The sequence below is a fragment of the Ascaphus truei genome, chromosome 20, assembly GCF_040206685.1.
Source record: "Ascaphus truei isolate aAscTru1 chromosome 20, aAscTru1.hap1, whole genome shotgun sequence".
NCBI lineage: Eukaryota > Metazoa > Chordata > Amphibia > Anura > Ascaphidae > Ascaphus > Ascaphus truei.
Genome location: NC_134502.1, coordinates 15,283,844 through 15,290,365, shown reverse-complemented (window position 1 = coordinate 15,290,365; position 6,522 = coordinate 15,283,844).

Below are 6,522 nucleotides of genomic sequence, written 5' to 3'. Positions count from 1 at the left end.
AGCGACCTAGAGTATCCGGCGCTGGACGTCGAAATGGAGGAAGAAGTTCCGGTGGGGGACCCCACCCAAGATGGCGCCTCATCCCGCGAGAATGATGATGTCATTCCGGTGGCCACAGCAGAGCCGACCGGAAGCAGTCGTCGGCGCCGATGATCAGCACCAGTCTGTCCAAGGAAGATATGGACAGATACCGGCAAGCAGTAAAGAGTCGGGGAAGTAGGAAGACGGGTGAGCCAGATTTGCTCAATGTTGCCACGGGCCTCGGCATCGCCAAGCTGCTGATAATGATTCCGCAGCGTAAGGACACTTCCCCCTTCCCCTTGCCCAAGGCCACTGCCCATATCCCTGCCCCAGACACGTCTTCCTCTGGGTCCCGATCGAGCCAAGAGTGGTCTGGGGAGTCACGGGACACGTCGGAGGAATGGCCTGGGTGAGTCATTCACTGGGGTGAATGTTTCACATCTGATGAGGAGTCTGGGAGGGAAATGATTCCTGCTAGGACATCCCCAAAAATGAACTCCACTACCTATAATCCTATTGTACGGGGAAGGCCTAAATGATATGGGTCGGCCTTAAGGTCAGTTAATACTTCAGGTATCTCTTCTGGGGGAGAAACTGAGGATAGTGAGACTGCAGTGGCAGTAAAGGAGCAGTCCGTGGAGCATATCACTAAGTGGTGGGCTCCAATGTATGAGGGATATTCAGAGTGGTTAGACCGCACCCGATTTGTGCAAATGAGGGGAGATGTGGTTGACCACTGGTGGGATGTGGGCGAGTACACAGCCAAGGAACGCCAGGAAGAATTAGAAAGACGGTGGTATGAGATACAGAAGGGAATAGTTACCCCAAGGGGATCATCTATCCTGTATGATGACATTGCCCCTGAAGAGCCACTTTCTTGGTTCCTGCCAGGCAGAGCAGGGAATAAGAAATTAATAAGAATCAGCTGGGCTGAGAGGGCCATAGTTGTGCACTATAAGCAGTCACATGGATTGGAGTACCCCTATGTTCCAGAACCTCTGATGCAAGAAATAGAGGACAATAGGGATACCTGATTAAGGGAGGCAGTGGATGACTACATCAAGTCAAAGTCTAGCCACTCTGAGCATAGAACAGAGGCTAGAATCTGTTACTTAATGAGGATTTGGAGTGTTGGGCGTAACATTTATATGAATAAGATGGAATACCGACCAGATCCTATAGCATAACGGTGCTTGATGCTAATGGGAGGGAGGTAAAGAAGCCTGACCATAGACATTATTACTGATGTTTAGATTCTCCTAGGGAGTAATCTATAAAGTGTAGTTCTGGTAAATGTGATTATGTATAGTGTGGGAAAAATGTATTCCTGTATTGATATTGTTGTTTTGTGTATTTTGCAGTTGCAGTGGGGACCATTGGATCAACCAGAGGGGTATTGTAGCCCTGTGTAATTTCGGGGTTACATGCCTCTCTCCTTCTGTGCAGTAATCCCTGTTAAGAGGGCATGTTTGCCAGAAGTTATCATGAGGTTTTGCCCACAACCCCATGTGAGGTGTAATATGTAGCAAAGGAAGTGACAGCATGCTCTGTGTCCACTAACAGTGACACAGGAGTGGGTCTTTTGGAGCTATATAATACGCATCACTTCCTAAAGTTAGTCTGTTCTCTGTGCAAGTGTCTGTCTGCAGGTTCTCTGCAGTGCAAGAGTGAAGTTCAAGTGTCAGTTGCAGAGTGTGACAATCTGACCCCACACTGTGCCAGGGCTCTGGCACAGATTGTGGCCCTCCCTTAGGAGAGAGGTGGCAGAGATATCCCTGTCTCTATTACAGAGCCAGGAAGGAACTTCCTTGAGGTGGGCAACTATGCTGATGTGCGGATAAGTACCAGCCGCTATGATGGCAGTCTGCCATGGAGGATGCTAATAAAGATGCCCTTGATTCAAAGAACTTTCTTGCCTGAGACTGGAGTTAATCAGGGAGAAGCTGCACCCAGGGGTTCTCTTCCAGAGACTCCTCCCTGCTATCGTGGGGATCTGGAAGGGATGGAGGTGCTGTACCAACTGTGAATACAATCTCAGCACTATCTCACGAGCCAGTCCTGGTGAATTCCCCAATACCACCAAGCGGGAGACTCAGGAGTCCTGTAAGCCAGCAGGTGCACCACACAACATGACATGTAACTGGGGGCAGTTTTCTCACATAGGGGCCAGGATCAGAAGGGCCTGGGAAACATATATATAAAGACAAGAACAGATTGGAGTATCGCCTTAGTATAACTGAATAAAATTATTTTGATCAGCTGAATCAGACAGATTGGAATTTTAAGGCTATATGACCAATGAATACCCAAGGCGAATTGTAAAAATAGCAAATGACACAGTAAATTGTAACTAGAATATATGACAATAAAAAAAATATAAGAAAAAAAAATATATATATATATAAATATATATAAAAACCAGTTCACAACTTAGAGTCCACAGATATACATAATCCACCGGAGACTTGCAGCCCGAATGTAAGGATCACCAAATCCCAAAGATATCTGCAAAAACAAAAGAAAAACAGGTGCACTCCTAGTGTATTAAAGTATAAAAAGATTTTATAGGACTGTAACATATAAAAAACGCACTCACAAACAGAGTAGAATAAAGAGTATGTATGAGATTTATACTCAATCGCCTGAGAACTGCAGGGGTCCACGCCAAACGTCCCGTTGGTGCCACCTCTGGTGTATCCGGTAATCTAGCAGGATGTGTAGTTGCTCCAGGAACAGGATGATGTCATATCCAGTGTCTCGTGCAGAGACTTCCTCCGGCTACAACTCCTTCAGCTGCTACTGCTCACCAGCAGACGACCGCAATGATCGGGATAACGGCAGTCCCATACAAATTCTCAATAACCGCAAAATAGGCTCTCTGTTCGTGTAATAAAATCAGCTACAAATTCGCTGCTTTGGGAAACGCCCTACGCATTTCGTCACTGAAGACTTCATCAGGGGCTAAATTCATTGGTCAAAGGGATGTCCTTTATACCCAGTCAGATGTTGTAATTAGCCAATGTGAGTGATGTGAGAGTACTTCCACTCACACAAAATTAACCCTATTTCATTGCTGGACAATATTGTCAATTGAACTACTAGAGTATCAGAATCTAATAGAGATATAATACATTTTAACATTTTCTAGGCAATACTCAAAATTAGATGAATACAGTATAGACAATTTACGAAAAGGATAAATTGTTAGAGAGCTATAAATCAATTTTAGAAGAACTATACATCTAATGAAGATAATAATAAAAGCCTGACAATTAAACCCAAAATCGGATAATGCATAAACATGATAGAGGTATACATAACCCACAGGGAGGGGGGGAGGAGGAGAGGGGAAGGAAAGGGAGGGGGGAAGGGAATGAAAGAGAAGGGAAAAATATACAGTAAATTATCGATAACCATCAAAAACCTCATAGACATCATAAACATCATAAACCAAAGGAGCAAGATCAGGGACAGAAGAAACCTCAAGACTGACAGGGGCCACAATCCCCTATATCCATAATAATATGCTTATAAATTTTATATATAAATCTATAATTATATATTCACAAATATAGATTATTTAAATTTATTTTAATATTCATAATTTTTGATATTTATAATTTTTAATAATTTTTGATATATTAATTTGTATTTCCTTTAAATTTTAAATGTAATACACTTACCACCTGTTATGTCTATATGGGCCAAAGGAGCACCAACAGCAAAACCAACCAAGACAGAGGCTTGGGGGAGAAAGGATGTGACGTCATTGAAAGCCTCTGTCACATGGTACTTGAACCAATCAGAGTAGGGATAGACTTCCCACGCTCTGATTGGCTGCCGTACCATGTGAGTCCGGCCATGTGTCTTTTCATGACGTCATCTTAAAGGCAATTGCAGCAAAGCCATTCTGATTGGCTGTGCTGTCATTGCCTTTAAGTGACGTCATCATTTTTTTTTACATCGGACAAAACACATGGTTTTCACGGCCCAATCAGGGCCGTGGGAACCATATGACGAAAATGTGACGTCATAGGCCTTTAAAAGCCCATGTCGTCTCATTTTGAAGCCAGACACCGAGGAGGAAGGACCTCCTCTGAAGAAAGAAGACCAGGGCGTGGCCGCAGACGGGGAGAAGACCCCGGAAGAAGGTAGAAGAATACCGATGAAGATGGATTACAACTAAAAGACCCCTGGATTGTCGTGTTTTATTATTTTAATGTTTATTATTTTATGGTTTTTTATTTTATGGGTTCCTGATCGTGGATTGGTTCGTGAGTAAGCTGATCAACGTGAGTCGGTGGGGGCAAGTAATGGTAAGTTAAATAAAGAAATGTATTTAATGTAACTGTGTTTTTTTTTTGCTTTTTCATGTCTTCGTTTTTTATATGCATATCATTTCTTGCCACTGTATGTATGTATGTATGTATGTATGTATGTCTAGAGAGATATATACATACAGGGTAAGAAATGATAGTATTGTTAAAGCTTGATTTTCTGTATTGTAAATGATTGTGGCTATGCTGCTATGCATACTGTAGATGTGTTAAATGTATTTTATTTTAGAGAGATGTAAGTTTTGGGCTTTATGCTGTACTGTAGGTTATGGAGAGGGTTGCTTTAGTATATAGTAATTGTTGGTGTCCTTTTTTGTATCTTTTGAACTTGTTCTCTGTTACGATAGCTATAGTTAATTGTGTAATTGGTAGGGATGGTATTTTAATTGTTTAGGGATATAATTCATGTGTGTTTATTCATTGATGGTGACTTTATTTCCTTACATAATATAGTTCTTGTGATGTCAGGCTATTTGAGTTGGATTACTGTATTGTTAACATTGATTTGCAGCGTGTACATGTAGTTTACATGTTATGCTACATGTATACACTGTAAAGGCAATGTTTTAAGTGGCATTTGAGCCTTCAGATTGAATGATTAATTGAGATTTGTGTAGGAAATTGGTTTTTAATTAATTGAGGATGTTATGCATAAGTGGTGTTGCCATTGCAGGATGGCTTCACCCCTTAATTACCTTTGAGGTTAGTACCCGATAAGGTGATTAAGGGGTTCATTGGTATGTTAATGTAATTCAGATGTATTGCCTATTTATTATTTTGGCAACGGACCCCAAGGATGATGCTGTCGACGGAGCCTTCTTATTGATGAGGTTAGTAGATTTTTCTTTATTTTATTAAGGTATTGAATGTGTTTAATAATGGCCAAATAATGTATTATCCCTATGTGGATAATATTTATTTGGCACATTATTGTACTGTATGTGCTGGGGGAGGGGGTATTGGCCCCAAGGGTATTTGGTAGGACTCCCCTGTGGGTAGTGGGTGAGGGTGGTTGGGGGGGGTTAGTGGGGGAAGGTATGTGGGTGATGGTGGGTTAACCCCTTAATGACTGTAGCGGTTAATAACCGCTATGGTGATTAAGGGGTTAGGGGACATTACATTGGATGTTTTAATTCTTGTGTCTGTTTTGCAGAAGCGGATGGGGCATGGGCAGGATGAAGATGAGGATGGCCTTCATCGTGGCAGATGGACATGGGTGGTGAGTACTATATGTATTTAATGTATTTATTGTTTTTATGTATTTTAAATGGACAACTGCACTATTATCCATTTGTGGATAATAGTCATTGTGCCCATTACTATACTGTATGTTAGGGGGGTATAGGTGTTGTTGGGGTTTTATATATATATATATATATATATATATATATATATTTATTTATTTATTTAGTTAGTGTGGGGCTGGTGTGTGTATTTTTTATTATTGTGGGTAGTGGGGGTGGGTGAAGGGGGTATTAGCCCCAACGGTGGTTGTTTAGGGCTTGCGGGTGGGTAGCGGGAGGCCTTAACCCCTTCATGACCGTAGTGGTATTAACCGCTACGGTCGTGAAGGGGTTAAGTGCCCCCGCAACCCCCCCGCAAGTCCTAAACTCACACCCAGGGCCAAATACCCCCTTCACCCACCCCCGCTACCCACAATAAAGATGGCACGGGGGGTTAACCCCTTCATTGCCTTAGCGGTTAGCCGCTAAGGCAATGAAGTGGCCTTTAAATGCTTTTTTCCTGCCTCGGATGCATGCCGGGGGGGGGTCCGGTGCGGGTATCAGCTCCGGAGACCCCTGGCATCAGTCACAGGCAGGAAAAAGGGCTGATTTTTTCTAAGTGTCGCCCCGGCCGATGCTTCTCCTTCAGCAAGTTGCCAACTTTAGTTGGCGGGACAGATTGGCCATAAAATCTCCAATCTGGGGTGCCGATCAGCAGCGAAAAGCTGATCGGGGCTTCCTGAATTCAGCCGGGTTTAAAAAGTGCCGATAAGTGGCTTATCGGCAGCCGTCTCCCGATAAGTTCTTATCGGGAGGAAAAGTTGCCGATAATTCCCACTTATCGGCACTTACTGATTCAGGAAGGAAAAAATGGCTATAAAAAGCCGAAAAAGCCTTATCGGGGCTTACTGCATGAGGCCCTTAGATACACCACAGGGTGC